Source organism: Gossypium arboreum, chromosome 10 (genome assembly GCF_025698485.1).
Source record: "Gossypium arboreum isolate Shixiya-1 chromosome 10, ASM2569848v2, whole genome shotgun sequence".
In the NCBI taxonomy this organism is placed as follows: domain Eukaryota; kingdom Viridiplantae; phylum Streptophyta; class Magnoliopsida; order Malvales; family Malvaceae; genus Gossypium; species Gossypium arboreum.
This window is the reverse complement of record NC_069079.1, coordinates 72,333,992-72,355,835: the sequence shown is the minus strand read 5'-3', so window position 1 is coordinate 72,355,835 and position 21,844 is coordinate 72,333,992. Positions and strand designations below refer to the sequence as shown.

The 21,844-nt window shown below is 37.3% G+C and overlaps 1 pseudogene; it reads left to right on the top strand.

Annotated features, from left to right (window-relative positions):
* The first annotated feature begins 5,359 nt into the window (after positions 1-5,359).
* Positions 5,360-15,899, top strand: LOC128282077 (uncharacterized; annotated as a pseudogene).
* Positions 15,900-21,844: the final 5,945 nt, after the last annotated feature.

Sequence of the window (21,844 nt, the reverse complement as noted above, 5' to 3'; positions counted from 1 at the left end):
AAAAACTTTATATTCATAAACCCATCTACATAAACTTCATATCCATAAACCTATCTTTGAATCCTTTTACATAGCTTTTGCCATCATCTGTCTGAAGAGAGAAGATTCATCTTGTTTGAAAAAGGTAAAACCGAACATAAATTTTCTTCTCTTCAAGATCGACAAGGTAAAGTTTATGAAAATTTTCAAATACCTTTACTCTATTCGAATGTTGTTGAAAATCTTTTTGATGGTTTGATGTTTGGAAATTGTTTGTACCTCGTTGTGATTGATTGTTGTCTTTGGCCTAGTAGTGATCCGTTTGTGTTGGAAAGTGATTACACAAATCATGTTGTTAATAAGCGAAAGAGTGATTTAGTTTCCAATTGGCCATGGTACACTTTGCGTGTACATTCCCATGAATTGTTATTTTTGAATAAACATATTGAAATGTTTTGGATGAGGAATAATGTGTTTAATTGCCTGCCATCGTTTACAACCAATTATACCTTGATCCAACTTAGTCTTCATGTTTGCAACGTTGGTCTAGCGAAACTCTTTGATAAATTTACGTATGCTTGCTTTGACCAATTGAGATTTTTGGCATATGTTCGATTGAATGAATTTTTTATGAACTATCGAACACATTTGAATCTGACTCCTTTGAGTTTCTTTTTATTGGTTGTGGTAAGAATTTTTCAGGTTTGTGTGACATCTTCCATCCCATTTGACCGAGGAAAACCATGCATGAGTCAAAGTTCTCCCATGGACAAACGGCACGACTTGAGGACAAGCCGCCTAAAAGAGGGGGGGAATGATACGATCGCGACCTAGAGTGCATCAAGTTCGAGCAAGGACTCAATGGTGCTGCCTCAAGGACCAATTACGCGAGCTCGAGCTAAGCAATTCAAGGAGGCCATTTCGGCCTTAGTTAATCAAGTGTGGGGCGAGGCTTTGGTTGGAGAAATAGATCGAGTTGGGACCAGCTTAATAAAGTGTCCTTGCAACATTTTGCAAACTAATTTCAGCTCAATTTCCGCTCCTTGAACCCGTTCCAACTAAATTGAACTTTTATTTATTTCTTTTAGTTTTGAATTTAGTTTGCATTTTAATACTTGCATTTAAGCCTCTTAGTTTAATAAATGAGTTGCTGGTCATTAATACAACTCATCTTAGTTTAATTAAATGAGTTTATTTGATGAATTTAATTTAATGAGTTGCTTCTTTAATTAATCTAGTTACTAGGTTAATTTATTGGTGCATGAGTTAAAGTTCATTAAATACTTCTTTTAATTACTAGTTGTTGGAATAAATGATGCATAAGGGTGTGTTCATTTATTTACGTAGTTGTTAATTTGTTTAAAGCTTAATAATTGAATAAATGTGACGGTTACATATGTTTTAATTGCAGGTGACTTTTCAATTCACAAAGGCTGTTACGCATTCAATAAAGGAGACTTTTCAAGTTATTTTGGTTACAAAAGAGGGGGCTGTTATAAAGGAAGCATTAAGCATCATTAAAAGAGAGTTTAAAGGAGCATTTCATGTCCTTTAAAATCTGGTAGCAGCTTGTTCAAATACCCCAACGTTTTTTTTGCTACTTAATGGACAATTTATGCATTGCAAATTTCATTAAAGTGGCTGGAGTCTATTCAACTAGCCAAAGGGAAAATCAAGAGTCATTTTTCAAGCCTTTAAGGACATTAATTCAGCTAGTTGAAGAGAGGAGTTATTGACTCTAGAATTTCAAAAGTCTTTAATTTATAATTAGCCCTTTAATAGCACTTTACTATGTGACCATTCGGCTAGCTCATTTTAGCCTTATAAATTCTTGTAACCAAGCCTTTTGGAAGAATAGTTTTTGGAATATTTTTGTTAATGATATTCTGCCAAATTTGTAAGGCAAACTTTTCTCTGTTTTCGTTCAAAGATTTGTTGGCTACCTAGTGTTCTAGTTGTGTCATCCATTTTCTTTGTTGAAAACCGAACTTATCACTTCTCGTAGTGTGGCGTTCAAACATACCAAGGTTCCTACTTTGCTAAGTAGCGGGTCGAGGTTCTCATATTCTCCATCCGACCACCTTGAAAACTTATAAACATTTGGGTCAATATTTTCTAATATTGGTTCGTGTTTGTTTTTGAGATCATTTTCATTTCCATTCCATTCAATCTTTTCGTTTCATTATAACCAAACCTACAAAAACTTTATACCCATAAACCCATCTACATAAACTTCATATCCATAAACCCATCTTTGAATCCTTTTACATAGCTTCCGCCATTATTTACGTTAAAACATCCTTTTGAACAAATCGAACGCTACTTCTTCGTAGACGATCGGGCAAACTCACATACGACTCGACTCACCCTGAGGCGGATCATATCAAAGGTGAAATTCAATGATTTGGGTTTCAATTTTGATTCATTTACTAATCACCTTGTTTGGCCACATCTAAAATTTTCGTTCCATTCTGAGAAGGTAAGATCGACTTATGCTTTGGGACTTGAATCAAATTTCAACGATGATTTATTTTTTTCTTTTCAGTCCATACCTCCTATTGAAACTAACCTTTTACATTTTTGTGAATGTAACCCTTTAAAAAGCACAAGCTGTCATGGTGCTTCGTCACCAACCCAAGTTGATCGAGGTAAAAGCTTTGTTTTACATTATCTGCCCGAAGAGAGAAGATTTATCTTGTTTGAAAAAGGTAAAACCGATCCTAAATTTTCTTCTCTTCAAGATCGACAAGGTAAAGTTTATGAAAATTTTCAAATACCTTTACTCTATTCGAATGTTGTTGAAAATCTTTTTGATGGTTTGATGTTTGGAAATTGTTTGTACCTCGTTGTGATTGATTGTTGTCTTTGGCCTAGTAGTGATCCGTTTGTGTTGGAAAGTGATTACACAAATCATGTTGTTAATAAGCGAAAGAGTGATTTAGTTTCCAATTGGCCATGGTACACTTTGCGTGTACATTCCCATGAATTGTTATTTTTGAATAAACATATTGAAATGTTTTGGATGAGGAATAATGTGTTTAAGTGCATGCTATCGTTCACAACCAATTATACCTTGATCCAACTTAGTCTTCATGTTTGCAACGTTGGTCTAGCGAAACTCTTTGATAAATTTACGTATGCTTGCTTTAACCAATTGAGATTTTTGGCATATGTTCAATTGAATGACTTTTTTATGAACTATCGAACACATTTGAATCTGACTCCTTTGAGTTTCTTTTTATTGGTCAGGTAAGAATTTTTCAGTTTGTGTGACATCTTCCATCCCATTTGACCGAGGAAAACCATGCATGAGTCAAAGTTCTCCCATGGACAAACGGCTCGACTTGAGGACAAGTCGCCTAAAAGAGGGGGGGAATGATACGATTGCGACCTGGAGTGCATCAAGTTCGAGCAAGGACTCAATGGTGCTGCCTCAAGGACCAATTACGCGAGCTCAAGCTAAGCAATTCAAGGAGGCCATTTCGCCTTAGTTAATCAAGTGTGGGCGAGGCTTTGGTTGGAGAAATAGATCGAGTTGGGACCAGCTTAATAAAGTGTCCTTGCAACATTTTGCAAACTAATTTCAGCTCAATTTCCGCTCCTTGAACCCGTTCCAACTAAATTGAACTTTTATTTATTTCTTTTAGCTTTGCATTTAGTTTGCATTTTAATAATTGCATTTAAGCCTCTTAGTTTAATAAATGAGTTGCTGGTCATTAATACAACTCATCTTAGTTTAATTAAATGAGTTTATTTAATGAATTTAATTTAATGAGTTACTTCTTTAATTAATCTAGTTACTAGGTTAATTTATTGGTGCATGAGTTAAAGTTCATTAAATACTTCTTTTAATTAACTAGTTGTTGGAATAAATGATGCATAAGTGTCTGTTCATTTATTTACGTAGTTGTTAATTTGTTTAAAGTTTAATAATTGAATAAATGTGACGGTTACGTATGTTTTAATTGCAGGTGACTTTTCAATTCACAAAGGCTGTTATGCATTCAATAAAGGAGATTTTTCAAGTTATTTTGGTTACAAAAGAGGGGGCTGTTATAAAGTTAGCATTAAGCATCATTAAAAGAGAGTTTAAAGGAGCATTTCATGTCCTTTAAAATCTGGTAGCAGCTTGTTCAAATACCCCAACGTTTTTTTTTGCTACTTAATGGACAATTTATGCATTGCAAATTTCATTAAAGTGGCTGGAGTCTATTCAACTAGCCAAAGGGAAAATCAAGAGTCATTTTTCAACCCTTTAAGGACATTAATTCAGCTAGTTAAAGAGAGGAGTTATTGACTCTAGAATTTCAAAAGTCTTTGATTTATAATTAGCCCTTTAATAGCACTTTACTATGTGACCATTCGGCTAGCTCATTTTAGCCTTATAAATTCTTGCAACCAAGCCTTTTGGAGACACTACTTTTTGAACATTTTTGAATGATATTCTGCCAAATTTGTGAGGCAAACTTTTCTCTATTTTCGTTCAAAGATTTGTTGGCTACCTAGTGTTCTAGTTGTGTCATCCATTTTCTTTGTTGAAAACTGAACTTATCACTACTCGTAGTGTCGCGTTCAAACATACCAAGGTTCCTACTTTGCTAAGTAGCGGGTCGAGGTTCTCATATTCTCCATTCGACCACCTTGAAAACTTATAAACATTTGGGTCAATATTTTCTAATATTAGTTCGTGTCTGTTTTCGAGATCATTTTCATTTTCATTCCAATCCATCTTTTCGTTTCATTATAACCAAACCTACAAAAACTTTGTTAAAACATCCTTTTGAACAAATCTAACGCTACTTCTTCGTAGACGATCGGGCAAACTCACATACGACTCGACTCACCCTGAGGCGGATCGTATCATTTGGTATCAGAGCTACAAAAACAAGGAGTACGAGCATTCAAAATTACTCCAGGAATAGTCTGTGACTCATCAAGTAAGTTTTAAAAAAAAATCAAAAAAAAATTCAAATTAAAAAAAAATTGAAAAAAAAAACAAAATCTGAAAATTTGAACATAGTTTTACTCCTTCTCCATTTTTTAATCCTGAAACTTTTACCCTCTCATCCACTTCCATCCTTGACCTTTTCGCCACACTATACCCAAATTAATTTATTTCTTGTAAGCCTACCCAGTTTTAAATCACATCATCCTTTGTTACCCATTTGAAACCGACCACCTAGACTAAGGTTAAGCCTTGGCGAATCTGCTTACGAAATCACGAGAAAGGTAAAGAAAGATAAAAGGCACGAGAGTTGTAAGCGCAATAGAGTGGAGATAAAAGCTTATTCTCGAGCGTAAAACACGAGTGTGAGTTCCAATAAAATTTTCTTGTGAGTGACTAGTGAGGTTTTTGTTGTGAGGTTCTTTACTAAACTCAATGTCACAAGAATCTGATCCTAACATGGAAGATCATCCGTACAGACAACCTATTCGCAATGTCCTAGATTTGAACATGCAAGCATTATTACGAGAGATGGAAAGACTTTTAGATAGAAGATTAAATCCCCTTGAAGATCGTCTATTCCAAGTCGAAGCAAGAGAGCAACGCGAAAGAACTCCTGAAGTTGTCCGACCTAGACGGGAGAGGCCAAACCAACAACGGGAAAGACGAAGAGATCAAGATGATGCTGTAAATGATCATAGTGATCTTGAAAGTGGTCAAGATTCGAATGCAAGTAATCGCCGGAGGGAACCACGACACCAAGATCGGAGACGTGAAGATGATGATCTTAAGAACATCAAACTTTGTATACCACCGTTCCAAGGTAGATCAGATCCGGAGGCCTATCTTGAGTGGGAAAAGAAGATCGAGTTGGTGTTTGATTGTCATAACTATTCTAAAAACAAAAAGGTGAAGTTAGCAGCAATTGAATTTTCGAATTATGCCATGATTTGGTGGGATCAACTAACTACTAGCCGGAGACGTAATGGAGAACAACCGATCTCTACATGGACCGAGATGAAGGCAGTCCTGAGGCGACGTTTTATCCCTTCTTACTACCACCGGGAGTTGCACCAAAAACTTCAAAATCTTACACAAGGGACCAAAAGCGTCGAAGACTACTACAAGGAGATGGAAATTGTAATGATTCAGGCAGATGTTCAAGAGGATTCTGAAGCAACGATGGCACGATTTTTGGCTGGATTAAACCGAGACATTGCGAATGTCGTCGAGCTTCAACACTATCTTGAAGTGGTGGACATGGTTCATATGGCTATCAAGGTAGAAAAGCAACTTAAGCATAAAGGCTCAAATCGAGGTTTTTCCACTTCTAACACATCCAAGTGGGGCCAAAGTTCAAGTAGAGGTTTTTCAACATCTCAAGGAAAGGATTCTATGGCACTTTCGAAACCAAACAAGCCTAATATCGAAACAAACAAAGGTAAGGCACTCGAGGTTTCTATCAATCGTAATCGCGACGTTAAATGTTTCAAATGTCTAGGAAGGGGGGACACATAGCCAGTCAGTGCCCAAATTGAAGAACTATGGTGATTCGTGCCGATGGTGAAATTGAGACGGAGGATGAAGAAGAAAAGGAGTCTGAATCGGTTTCTGAAACTGAGGAGGACTTAGAACAACCTGTGGAAGGTGAACTACTCATTGTCAAAAGGAGTCTTAGTCTCCAAGGCATGGATAATGAGCTACAACGGGAGAACATATTTCATACCCGATGCTTGGTTGGAGGAAAAGTCTGTTGTGTCATCATCGACGGTGGTAGTTGTACAAACGTAGCAAGTACGATGATGGTTGAAAACCTCAGTTTGCCAACTACTAAGCATCCGAGTCCCTACAAACTTCAATGGCTTAATGACGGTGGAGAACTTAAAGTGACCAAGCAAGTACTAGTTTCTTTCACCATTGGAAAGTACTCGGACGAAGTGTTATGTGACGTTGTTCCAATGCATGCGGGCCATCTACTCCTTGGAGGTCCGTGGCAGTTTGATCGGCGAGTGCTACACGACGTGATACGATCCACCTCAGATGAGTCGAGTCGTATTAGTGTGCCCGATCGTCAACAAGAAATTACGTTAGGTTTAATTGAAAAGGTCAGATGAAGGAAAGAAGGGTATTGGTTTTGGGTTCGGATTAGAATAGGTAAGAAGAGTTTGAAAATTCGGGTTTGGAGTCCGAATAGGTATGGATGAAGGAATTGGTTCAATTAGGTAAATGGAGAAATGGGGTTGAACAAAAAGTGCAAACAAGAACCAATACCGATTTGGTATCGACCCGTTGTTTATAAGCTCTTTTAGTTCTGTTTGGAATTGGTAAAGGAAAAACCTCGACCCACTATCTAACAAGATAGGAACCTCGGTATGTTTGAACGCCACACTACGAGTAGTGATAAGTTCGGTTTCGACAAAGAGCAACAGCTGACACACTAGAACGCTAGGAAGCCAATCGAATCTTTGAACGAAATTTGAGAAAAGTTTTTGCCTAACAAATTTGGCAGCATAACATTAACAAAAGTCCAAAAAGTTCTTTACAAAGTAACACAAGCCACAATTTATAGTGAATGCAAGGGATAGCCGAATAGGCTCTTGAGGTAGCTAAATGGTTTCGAAAATTCCAGAATTTTGATGAAGCTTCCTTGAAGTTTCTTGTGCATGGAGAACGGTAAGGGCAGCTTCTAGATGCCTTGATTCAATAGAAAAATTGAATGAATTGTTTGGGAGCTGAAATGCCATCAATAGGTTCTACCAAATGCTTGAATTTGGAATTAATATCTGCTGCTTGATTCAGCCGAATGTTCATGTGATTAAGGAGCTGTCTAGAGCACTTCAATAGTCTTAGAATGTGAACAAACCGATTTTAACAGCCACACATGTGTGAACAAACAAAATCGAACAGCCCTTGGTGTGAAAGGAATAATCGGGTGGGTGTGAACAGCCTTAATTTGTCTTGAGCAGCCAATCGGTCTTCTTGAAGAGTGGTAAGGTTTGGCTGAATGGTCACTTAGGGAACACCAAAGATCAGCACACCAATTTTAAATCATCCATGCACCTATGCCGTCCAAGGGGTAATGTACCTACAACATTTAATTCAGCAAATTAAATCCCTTTTAGACACATTAAATTCGGCAACATAAATAAATCTTGCACCATAAATTAGGCTAGACATAATTAATCTTTGTAATAGTTAAGACATATTTAATTGGTCCTAATTAATTAAGTACTTAATTTAGAACATAATTAAAACATATCCAGATTATGACAAATTAATTATTAAAACAAATAACTAATAAAACTAATAGCAACTTAAATGATTTATTCCAGCATAATAAACGCAATAATAGCTGAAACGAGCTCGTTGAGCTAAGTTAAGTTGAAATTGAGCTGATTTGAGCTTGAAGGAGTATGCATGGTTTGCTTGGCTTGCTGGTCCAAGAGCTTTCAAGAAGTCCAGCAACGGTTTCACCCCAAACTCTATCAACTAAGGTTGTTGTTGCATCTTTGAATCTCTTTGCTCGAGCTCGGGTGATCGGTCCTACGGGCAATTCGAGAGGATCTTCATTGGCAGCCGACAACTCGGGAGGTGTGGTTGTATCATGACGGGTATACCAATCGGTATATTTTCAAGTTTATGGGAAAGAATGTTACATTGGCACCGTTAACTCCCAAACAAGTTTACGATGATCAATTGAAGTTGAAAGCATCCATCGAACAAATGAGAGAGAAAGAAAAGAAGATTGTAAAAAATAAAAGAGGAAAAAATCAGAAAAGAAAACAAAAGAGAGTGAAAAGAAAATCAGTAAAGAAAAAGAAAAAAAAGAGAAGGAAATTGAAAAAATGAGTGTCTTTGCAAAAGTTAGTGATATTCGAAAAGCGTTAGTAATGAATCATCCCGTTCTTGTACTCATGTACAAAGAAACCTTGTTTTCTACTAACGAATTACCCGACACTCTACCTTCTTCTGTTTTGTCTTTGTTGCAGGATTTTAAAGATGTTTTCCCGGAGGAAGTCCCAAATGGTTTACCACCGCTTCGTGGAATTGGACATCAAATAGATTTTATACCGGGAGCTACTATCCCAAACCGTCCCGCTTATCGAGCCAATCCAGAAGAGACTAAAGAATTGCAACGGCAAGTCAATGATCTGTTGCAAAAAGGTTACATTAGAGAGAGTCTTAGTCCTTGTGCTATACCTGTTTTACTAGTACCGAAAAAAGATGGAACATGGCGAATGTGCGTAGATTGTCGAGTCGTAAATAAGATCACCATCAAATACTGTCATCCAATTCCTTGCCTTGATAATATGCTTGATGAACTCAGTGGAGCTAAGGTATTTTCGAAAATTGACCTAAAAAGTGGCTACCACGAGCTTCGGATGCGAGAAGGTGATGAGTGGAAAACGGCATTTAAGACCAAGCATGGGCTGTACGAATGGTTGGTCATGCCTTTTGGACTAAGCAATGCCCCTAGCACATTTATGAGGCTAATGAATTACGTGTTAAGGTCTTTTATCGGTAAGTTTTGTGTTGTGTATTTTGACGACATTTGATATATAGCAAATCCATCGAAGATCATGTAAGGCATCTTAAATCTATTTTAGAAGTTTTACGTAAAGAAACATTATATGCTAACCTTAAAAAGTGTTCTTTCTGTTCTGATAAAGTTGTCTTTTTAGGCTTTGTGGTTAGCGCAGAAGGTCTCGAAGTAGACCAAGAAAAGATCAAGGCCATTCAAGATTGAACAAGGCCAACAAGTATTACGCAAGTCCGGAGTTTTCATGGCCTAGCAAGTTTCTACCGACGATTTGTTCCTAATTTCAGCACCATTGCTGCTCCTCTTACGAACATCATTAAGAAGAACTCTACTTTCTTTTGGAATGATGAGCAAGAAAAGTCGTTTGTCAAAATTAAGAATTTTCTTACTAACGCTCCTTTACTTGCTCTTCCAGATTTTTCGAAGATTTTCGAGATTGAGTGTGATGCCTCAGGTGTTGGAATAGGTGCTGTTTTAACACAAGAAGGACGACTTGTGGCTTATTTTAGCGAAAAGATTAGTGGAGTTGTACTCAACTATCCTGTATATGATAAAGAGATGTACGCGCTCATACGAGCTTTTGAGACATGGCAACATTATTTATGGCCAAAGGAGTTTGTTATACACTCCGATCATGAAGCTTTAAAGCACATCAAAGGCCAGCACAAATTAAACCGACGTCATGCAAAATGGGTGGAGTTTCTTGAATCATTTTCTTATGTTATAAAATACAAAAAAGGTAAAGATAACATAGTGGCTGATACACTTTCGAGAAAGTATACTCTTTTGACATATTTGGACTCCAAAATTCTTGGTTTTGCTTTGATAAAAGACTCTTATGCTAACGATTCTGATTTTGGTGAGATCTTTGTAGCGTCTGAGAATGGTGTGTTTGAAAACTTTTATAGGTATGAAGGCTTTCTTTTCAAAGAAAGTAAACTCGTGTTCTTCTTGACTCTGTTCGAGATTTATTAGTGCACAAAGCCCATAGTGGCGGACTTATGGGACACTTTGGAGTCAACAAGACGCTTGCAACACTTCAAGAACATTTCTATTAGCATGAATGCGCAAATATGTGGAACAAGTTTGCAAGAGGTGTATAGCTTGTAAAAAGGCTAAATCAAAGGTTCAACCCCATGGTTTATATACGCCATTACCTATTCCTGAAGCCCCGTGGGTTGATATCTCCATGGACTTTGTTCTTGGACTACCGCGCACAAAAACGGGGAAGGATTCTATCTTTGTGGTTGTTGATCATTTTTCAAAAATGTCTCATTTTATTGCTTGCACTAAAACTGATGACGCTGTTCATGTTGCAAATTTGTTTTTCAGAGACATTGTATGACTTCATGGTATTCCTCGTACTATTGTGTCGGATCGTGATGCAAAATTTTTGAGCCACTTTTGGAGGTCTTTGTGGGGAAAATTAGGAACCAAATTATTATTCTCTACCACCAGCCACCCCCAGACCGATGGTCAAACGGAAGTCATCAATAGAGTATTGTCTACATTACTACGGGCCATCATCCGTAAAAATTTGAAGTCTTGGGAAGATTGCTTACCACATATCGAGTTTGCTTACAACCGCTCCGTCCATTCTGCTACGAAATATTCGCCTTTTGAAATTGTATATGGTGTCAATCCATTGACACCTTTAGATTTATTACCTTTGCCTACTGATCGACTGGTTCATGCAGATGCAAAGAAAAAGGTTGATTTTGTCAAGGAATTACATCAAAAGGTACAAGCTAATATTGAGGCAAGAACCGAGTCTTACGTGCGTAATGCTAACAAGGGACGAAAGCGAGTGGTCTTGAACCCGAGAGTGGGTTTGGGTTCACATGCAAGGAGCGTTTTCAGCTCAACGAAAATCAAAATTATTACCTAGAGGAGACGGTCCTTTCCAAATTCTTGAGCGCATAAATGAAAACTCTTACAAACTCGATTTGCCTGGTGAATTTAACGTTAGTGCAACTTTTAATGTGTCAGATTTAACCCCTTTTGATACAGATTTTGACTTGAGGACAAGTCATTTCAAAGAGGGGGGGAATGATACGATCGCGACCTGGAGTGCATCAAGTTCGAGCAAGGACTCAATGGTGCTGCCTCAAGGACCAATTACACGAGCTCGAGCTAAGCAATTCAAGGAGGCCGTTTCGGCCTTAGTTAATCAAGTGTGGGGCGAGGCTTTGGTTGGAGAAATAGATCGAGTTGGGACCAGCTTAATAAAGTGTCCTTGCAACATTTTGCAAACTAATTTCAGCTCAATTTCTGCTCCTTGAACCCGTTCCAACTAAATTGAACTTTTATTTATTTCTTTTAGCTTTGCATTTAGTTTGCATTTTAATACTTGCATTTAAGCCTCTTAATTTAATAAATGAGTTGCTGGTCATTAATACAACTCATCTTAGTTTAATAAATGAGTTGCTGGTCATTAATACAACTCATCTTAGTTTAATTAAATGAGTTTATTTAATGAATTTAATTTAATGAGTTGCTTCTTTAATTAATCTAGTTACTAGGTTAATTTATTGGTGCATGAGTTAAAGTTCATTAAATACTTCTTTTAATTAACTAGTTGTTGGAATAAATGATGCATAAGTGTGTGTTCATTTATTTACGTAGTTGTTAATTTGTTTAAAGTTTAATAATTGAATAAATGTGACGGTTACATATGTTTTAATTGCAGGTGACTTTTCAATTCACAAAGGCTGTTACGGTTCAATAAAGGAGACTTTTCAAGTTATTTTGGTTACAAAAGAGGGGGCTGTTATAAAGGAAGCATTAACATCATTAAAAGAGAGTTTAAAGGAGCATTTCATGTCCTTTAAAATCTGGTAGCAGCTTGTTCAAATACCCCAACGTTTTTTTTTTTGCTACTTAATGGACAATTTATGCATTGCAAATTTCATTAAAGTGGCTGGAGTCTATTCAACTAGCCAAAGGGAAAATCAAGAGTCATTTTTCAAGCCTTTAAGGACATTAATTCAGCTAGTTAAAGAGAGGAGTTATTGACTCTAGAATTTCAAAAGTCTTTGATTTATAATTAGCCCTTTAATAACACTTTACTATGTGACCATTCGGCTAGCTCATTTTAGCCTTATAAATTCCTGTAACCAAGCCTTTTGGAGACACTACTTTTTGGACATTTTTGAATGATATTCTGCCAAATTTGTGAGGCAAACTTTTCTCTGTTTTCGTTCAAAGATTTGTTGGCTACCTAGTGTTCTAGTTGTGTCATCCATTTTCTTTGTTGAAAACTGAACTTATCACTACTCGTAGTGTGGTGTTCAAACATACCAAGGTTACTACTTTGCTAAGTAGCGGGTCGAGGTTCTCATATTCTCCATTCGACCACCTTGAAAACTTATAAACATTTGGGTCAATATTTTCTAATATTGGTTCGTCTCTGTTTTTGAGATCATTTTCATTTCCATTCCAATCCATCTTTTCGTTTCATTATAACCAAACCTACAAAAACTTTGTTAAAACATCCTTTTGAACAAATCTAACGCTACTTCTTCGTAGACGATCAGGCAAACTCACATACGACTCGACTCACCCTAAGGCGGATCGTATCATCTGGCCATGTAGAAATCGGCCTCTCTCCATTACATCTTCAATTTGTTGTTATTTGGTCCCACCACACCATGGCGTAGTCAGAGATTTCGATCGCTGCCAACTTGACTTTCTTGGCTTCCGAGTAGTTGTGGCAGTCGAACACCGACTCAATTTTTTTTCCCACTCGAAATATGCCTCTAGATTAGAAATGCCTTGGAAGGGTGGTATGGAGAGCTTAATATTCTTCAAATCGTCATCGACTCGGCCTCGATCCCTTTGACCCTGATTTTGTTGGCCTCGGCAATGCTCACTTTGATTTAATCCTTGGTCACTTTCTAAGTCACTTGGGTCATACAAGTCGTCTTCGGGCTACCTTGCTTGACCTCTTTCATGTCTAGGGCCTTGAGGTGTCCTTTCTCATTGCCCTCTCTCTTTGACTCGATCTAGTCTTTCGTTTATGGACTCGAGTTCATTGCAGAACATCCATTGGATTTCCCTTAGGAGGCTTGTTGGCCTAAATTAAGGACTTTGCCTATGAGAGCTACGTTCCTTATAAGTTGTCTTGGTAATCCCTCGTTTATGTTATGTTTCGGACTATGAGAGCTACGTTCCTTACAGGTTGGCTTGGTAAACCCTTGTTTATGTTAGTTCCGGACTTCGCGACATGTTGTAACCTCACCACAATCCTCACAATATCTGTCAGAAAGAAAGAATGATGGCACTCACACTCGTGTTTACGCTCGTTTGGCTTTTACCTCCACTCAATTGTGCTTACTCACTCGTGCCTTTTTCCACTCTCTTCTCTTATAAGCTCGTAAAGGATTTACTAAAGCTTGATCTCTAGTTTGGGAGTTAGTTTCAAAAAGGGTAAACAATGGATATACGTATAGGTTTAGGGTTGGCTGAAAGAACTGGGACTGGGCAGAAAGTGTGGCATTTATATGGATAGGAATATTAGAACAGAAAGGTTGATCGGGAACTATACCCTTTTTTTTCAATTTCAAATTTTTTTAACTATAGAAAAATAATTTCAATGTAATACTTGAATTTCACGAAATAACTTTTTTCTACTCTTTTTTTACGAACGTACTCCGGGGTTGCTCTGAATGTTTGAACTTCTTATTTTGGGTAGCTCTGATACCAAATGATACATGCTCACTTCGGTTTGATGTGAGTCGTATGTAAGATGCCCGATCGTCTATGAAGAAGTGTTGTTGGAAGTTGAAGGAAGAAAGCAATTTCGGTTTAGGAAGATTTGGTTGTCTAAGTTTGGGTTCAAAATTTGGTTAAGAAGTTTAGGTTCAAGAAGGAGAAGAGTTAGGATATTTGGTTCAATGTGGTTCATTCTAGTGTATGAGTAGGTTTAATAAAGATAGTAGTTTTGTTTTGGTTCGACAAGTAAACAAAATATGGTTGGTTGAAATATTTTGGTAATGGGAAGAAATATGGTAAATGGTTGCCTTAAGAACAAGTTGAACCGATATTAGCAAATATCGACCCGAGACTTATTGGTTCTTAAGTTGGACCTCGACCCACTATCTAGGCAGATAAGACCTCGGTATTGAGTTTTTTTTAATGCCATACTAGAATTAGTGATAAGTTCGGTTTCATAAAAGAAGTCGGATGATGCCACTACTAGGTAGATAAGCCAATGAAATCTTAAACGAGATTTAGAGAAGAAAATTCTCACAAGAACAAAGGTTCGACTATCTTTTTTGGCAAAAAGTCCTTTACACAATGCAAATGGCTAAATTATAGGCCTTACAAGTCCAGCCGAATAGGCACATTCATAAACTTATGAATTAAATAAGATAAGCCTTGAATATTCTTGAACTGCACCTTCTTCCAAAAAGTCACCTTCATATGGCTAAAGAATGGAAGATGAATGAACAAGGTGTGAACAAGACTCTTGGAGCTAAGGGTAGATTCGGCCAAGGCTAATTAGTGAGCTATAAATTGGTGATGCTTGGCCAAAAGTGTTGGAGTTAATGTGGAGAGCTCATTAGCCCTTTTTAGGTGTGGACACCAACCATTGAAAAGCCATCAAACGTGAACCAAGCTAGCTGAATGGTCCATGGAATGTGAACACAAGTTCGGCCAAGTGTGAAAGCTTTAAGGAGCACTTAATGACCACCTTGGTTATTTGGAGAGGCATGATCGAATAGTCACATAAGGAACTCAAAGGGGCAGCACACCAAAATTACTTCTTTCATGCACCATGCGTCCCAAGTAATGCACCTACATGAAAAAAATCAATTCATTAAATCCCATATGAATACTTTAATTTTGGCACAAATGTGAACAAATATCCCAAACATTAATTCGATTATTACATATTAAAAACATGTAATATTAATAAACATAAAACATAATTAATTACTAATGTGAACTTAATTAAAACATAGTTAATTAAAGATAGCTAATTAATGAACTTATTCAAGTAAAAGTCAACACTATTATAATAAGTTATAAATAACTTCATGAGCAGTGATTAAGTTCGTGAGAGCTAATCGAGCTAAGTTTGAGCTCGTGAGCTGGAAGTGAGCTGAGTCCAAGCTCGAGAGCTGAAGTTGAGCTGAGAACAAGCTCATGAGCTCAAGTTGAGCTGGATGTGAACATGTTGAGCTGGAACCGAGCTTGCTGAGCTAATTATGAGCTAGACGAGCTAGGAAGAAAATACAAGGATGACTCATTGAGTTATTCCACAAACTCTCGAGTAAACTAGTGATAGACTCGGCCTAAGCTCGATCAACTAAAGTTGAAATTGCGTCTTTGAACCTCTTGGCTGGGGCTCAGGTGATCGGTCCTACGGGCAACTTGAAAGGATCTACTTTGGCAACTGGAAACTCGGGAGGTGTGGTCGTATCTAGATGATGGCTCGAAGTAGTGTAGATAGTACGTGGTTGACCACTTATATTTAGCCATTTATTTGGGGGTGGCAGATGCTTGAAAACAGCAACTTAGTTCCTAATTTCCCCCACAATGATCTCCAAAAATGACTTAAGAACTTCGCATCTCGATCAGACACGATGGTTCGCGGGATGCCGTGCAACCGAACAATATCCCTAAAGAAAAGGTTAGCAACATGACAATGTCGTCAGTTTTTGTACATGCAATAAAATGAGACATTTTCAGAAATCGATCAACAACGATAAATATAGAATCCTTCCCCATTTTCGTTCGCGGCAATCCAAGGACAAAGTCCATGGAGATGTCCATCTAGGGCGCTTCGAGAATGGGCAAAGGGGTGTATAGTCCATGAGGTTGAACCTTGGACTTAGCCTTTTTACACATTATGTACTGCTCACAAATTCACTCAACATATTTCCTCATTGTGGGCCAATAAAAGTGTTCTTGGAGTATTGCCAAAGTCTTGCTTACTCCAAAATGTCCCATGAGGCCTCCGTTGTGTACCTCGTGCACGAGTAAGTCCCGAATAGAACCTTAAGGAATGCATAGCTTTACTTCCTTGAAAAATTCTCAAAATCACCATTCTCAGAAGTAGTAAAGATATCACCAAAATCAGCATCGTTAACATATGCATCTTTCAATAAAGAAAAACCAAGCAATTTTGAATCAATGTATGATAGCAAAGTGTACCGTCTCAAAAGAGCATCGGCTATGATATTATCTTTACCGTTTTTTTACTTTATTACGTAAGGAAATGACTCGAGGTACTCAACCCACTTGGCATGACTTTTATTTAACATGTGCTGGCCCTTTATGTGTTTCAATGCTTCGTGATCGGAGTGAATAACGAACTCCTTTGGCCATAAGTAATGTTACCACGTCTCTAGGGCTCAGATTAGTGCGTACATCTCTTTGTCGTTGACAAGGTAATTAAGTGCGACTCCATTAAGTTTCTTGCTAAAGTGATGTGAGCACGCCCGGGGCATCTTCGAGTGCAAACTAAGATCTAAACGAGCTGCCTAAAGGACCTATAACTCAAGCTCATGCTAAACATTTCCTAGAAGCTATTTTAGCTTCTAATGCAAAACCTTGGTTCGAAACAAGGGCCAATGCTCACAAAATCAGCTTGAAGCAACTATCCAAAGGACCCGTGCATTGTTGGCAAGCTGATCCTAGCTCATTTCCAGCTCCTCGAGCTCCATCCAGCTCAACTCAGCTCATTTGAGCTCGTTTTAGCTTGTTTGAGCTCAACCGAGCTTACTTTCAGCTCCTTCTTTCTTCCTTTCAATAAACTAAGTCTTAATTTAGTTTACAATTAAGTTTGCTACAGCTTATGCCGAAACCCCTAGCTCAATTTCAGCTCATTAAGTGTTTTGACTATTTTTGAGCTAGCCGAATTTACTTCATAAGTTGACTTATAATTATTATGTTTGAATTTAGTTAATTTCATTAAATTGTTTAATTATTAATTATTATGATTTTTATGAATAGTTATATTTTAATTAATTGTGTGTTAAGTCATGTAGGTTAGTCGAATGTGGAAGGTACATTCATGAAGAGATGCATGAACGGGAAAGTTCAACGAATGAGAAGATTCATGCACGGCCTGGTTCAATGCTTGGAGGGAATTAAGTTCATGTACATGGGAGGTTAATTACATGCATGTGGATTAAGAAGATACATTCACTTTGGACGGTACACATGCATGAATGAAGGCATTTATTGCATGTTCATGTACGGCCAGATTCAAGCTCCCTTCTAGTTCATGCATGGCCGAATGTATGTGGGTCAAATACATGAATTGTTTGCTGTCCAAATGACTTCCCTAAGCACCTATTGGGGCAAGAGACACTTTTTGATTGATTCATTCCTTCCATGGCCGAATCTAGACAAGCTATTGAGTTCCCAAGACTACACATTCATCCAAGATGCTTTGCTTACACATGAAGCTGTCCAATAGAGTTCCCATCAGCTGAATTTAGTCCTAGCACATTAAAGACTTGTTCTAGATTATTCTGGTTCATTCATAGCTGAATTTAATTAGTCTTTAAGTTATTAGTTTGACCATTCGGCTACTACTTATTAGCCTATAAATAGTTTGCACATTTCATTGTAATGGGACTTTTGCCAAAATTGTTAATGAACATTTGTTCTTGTGAGGTTGCTTCCTCTCATATCTCGTACAAGTTTCGAAAGACTTATCTGGCTTGTGCTAGTGGCGTCAATTGTCTTGTTTGAACTTATCACCAATCTTGGTGTGGCGTTCACCTATCCATCTATCCATACTTTACCTTAACAATATAGGAACCGGGGTGACACTTTTTAGTGTTGAATCATTCCTGACGTTGAGTTCGTTTTTCCATCCCCCATCTTTCAACTTTCCTTCTTGTAACCAAACCGACCCATTTATCCATCACCCATCTTAGCTACATATAACCAAACCTATTACTAAACTTACCCTTCTTGAAACCTTCCGCTTATTCTAATCCATTATTTTACTTTTATTACTAAAATCCGAGGCACGAACGACTCTCTCGAACTACGATCGGGCAACTACGTGAATTCGAATCATCTACTCGGGCCGGATCACATCATTTGGTATCAGAGCTTGTAAATTGAGAGGCGCCGACGTTAGTAACAAGATCGAAATAGGTTCGTAGTTAAAAAAATTTTGAATTAAAAAAAAATTCAAGTTGTAATTTTCGTTCTCTCTCTTGTAATAGTGATATATTGAAGTATTAAAAAAAGACAAAAAAAACGAAATTATAAAAAAAAAAGTGTGTGATCAAGATCTATTCTTTTGTTTACATTTTTGTTCCGACCTTCAATCTTTCTTTCCAGCAACTTTTACCCCCCCCAAAACGCCACACTACACCAAAGACTATTTTTCTTTTAGCCTACCCGTACACCGTGACATTCTAACCTTTGTAACCATCTTGAAACCGACCCCAAGGCACCAAGACAAGTTGAAAGAAACAAAATATGAGGTTACGAGAGTAAGCTTGAGTGGGCAAAGGCTAGAGTGTGTGAGAACACTCGAGAGTTGAAAAGCCAAAAACGAGCGAAAACACGAGTGTAAGTGCCATCATTCTTTCTTTCCGAGTGAACTCGTGAGGATGTTGTAGTGAGGACTTTGTGTCTATTTTACTTAACAATTTTCCTTTCAGCGATAACATCATGTCTCGCGAAGAATTTGCCGAATCAGAATATCAATATTTGGTGTAAGAAATGCGAAGAATGGTGACAACTAAGTCTGACAAATTGCACGAGAGATTAGATCGTGTGGAGAAAAGAGACCAACTGGCACGAATGTCATCAAGTCAAAAAGTGGATTCGAGAGCATCATGGAGATACACATCCAACGACTACTCAAGAAGAGATTACGATCGAGATTCTTTTTCATCAAGGAATTCAAGACGAAGAGAAGCCGATTTTGATTTTGAATCCTTCCGAGAAGACGTGCGAGATGAAAGATACACCTCTTCAAGAGCTCCAAAGAAAATAGCCACGGAGAGATCTTCACGAAGGATTGTTCGTGAATCATATGTAAATGATTTTTCTTATTTTGAACAAAATGATTTTTCTCCTAAATCTTTTGTAACCTCTTGTAAAAAGCAAACGAGAAAAGAAGAAGACAAAAAGCAAAGAGAGATCAAAAGAAAAGAGAGGCAAGAAAAGATTATGAGAGAAAATGAGACGATTTTCAATGAAATCGAGAGAAGAAACAAAGAAAATGAGAGAATCTTGAATGAAATCGAGAAAAGAAACAAAGAAATGAAAGAAAAAGAAAAAGAGATTGGGAGTGAAAAAGAAAATGAGATTGAAAAAGAGAATGAAAAAGTTTGAGAGAGAAAAAGAATGTGAACAAGAAAAAAGAGTGGAAAAAGAAATTAAGATAAAAGAAACGAGTGGTTCAGAAGAAATAGAATCGAGTGAAAATGATGTTAGTGAGCAAGCGAGAATTCTTTCTACTAACACTTATGCTCAATCTTTTAGTGATCTTTCTTTTCAGGTTCCTAAAAGTCCGTGCGACCAAATCCAACTCTGATACCTTCAAAGTGAGAGGCTTTTTCAGTTGTTTGAAAAAGGTAAGTCCATGGACGACCGCCACCCATTGGAAATCGAAGGTAAGGAAGGTAAGGAATCTTTGTTTATCGAATCAAGGCCGCCTGATTTAAAAATTATTCATAAAGATTTTGATGGCATAACTTTTGAAAAACTTCCATCTTTTGATCTGGCTAATTATTGTTCACATATTAATGTTAACAATGTTGATTCAATAGATGCCACGAAGATTTCATTTTATGACATGTTTTATAACGACAATTTTGTTGATTCTGTTGGACTGGTTCATCCTGCGCAAATTGTGAATGTATGTGATAAAAGGTTTTCACATTTTGATAAGCATGGCTATGTAAATTCTTTGAATTCATCATTCTGTTTAGACGTGCCTATTCAAATGATTTGTGATGGATTTGAATTTCTGAAAGGTCGCATGAACACAACTTCTTTGCTCGATATATGTGGTAAAAGATTTTTGCATGAAATATTTAATCTGTTTGATTATGCTCTTCAAGAGAAATCTTTGAATTTCTATGCAAAATATCCATGTTTCGGACTGTTTGTTCGACTAGGATTTGTGAAACATGAATGCTTGTGTATTTGTCAGTTTAAAGTCTCTTTGATTCACTTTTGCGACCTATCTGTGAAAATGAAATTTTTGTTGCAATTTGGGATAAGTGATCAAAACCGAGTCGTTAAGCTGGGAGTAAGCCAATTCGAGTTGTTTCCAAGAAAAGGTAAGCATTGTGATCTTATTGTAAGTAACTTTGTTTTGCCTTCTCATCTTCTTCGAGTCTTATCTTTATTTTTGGAAATTAAGCATGTGGCTGGATTACAAAATCAAAACCTAGTTTTTGATTCTGAAAATTTTAATTTTGATCCTGGCATTAGTTTATTTGCCCAACTTTGGATTAAGAAGCTGGAGCGGGATTGTATGTTCTTCTTTCGGTGTTTCCTTAAACTTCTTCATTATTTTGTTGTTGAAACTTTGAAATGGCCTATCCAAAAAGAGGAAGGACATATGACTAATAGTTTGTCTTTTCGAGTCTTATGTGACTTTTAGGTTATTGTGAGCCATTCTACCCCATTCGACGACCAAGTGTCTAGTGACGACGAAAGCTTTTTCACAAGCAAATGGCCCGACTTGAGGACAAGTCGCTTTGAAGATGGGGGCAATGATGTGAGCACGCCCGGGGCATCTTCGAGTGCAAACCAAGATCTAAACGAGCTGCCTAAAGGACCTATAACTCAAGCTCATGCTAAACATTTCCTAAAAGCTATTTTAGCTTCTAATGCAAAACCTTGGTTCGAAACAAGGGCCAATGCTCACAAAATCAGCTTGAAGCAACTATCCAAAGGACCCGTGCATTGTTGGCAAGCTGATCCTAGCTCATTTCCAGCTCCTCGAGCTCCGTCCAACTCAACTCAGCTCATTTGAGCTCGTTTCAGCTCGTTTGAGCTCAACCGAGCTTACTTTCAACTCCTTCTTTCTTCCTTTCAATAAACTAAGTCTTAATTTAGTTTATAATTAAGTTTGCTACAGCTCATGCCGAAACTCCTAGCTCAATTTCAGCTCATTAAGTGTTTTGACTATTTTTGAGCTAGCCGAATTTACTTCATAAGTTGACTTATAATTATTATGTTTGAATTTAGTTAATTTCATTAAATTGTTTAATTATTAATTATTATGATTTTTATGAATAGTTATATTTTAATTAATTGTGTGTTAATTCATGTAGGTTAGTCGAATGTGGAAGGTACATTCATGAAGAGATGCATGAACGGGAAAGTTCAACGAATGAGAAGATTCATGCACGGCCTGGTTCAATGCTTGGAGGGAATTAAGT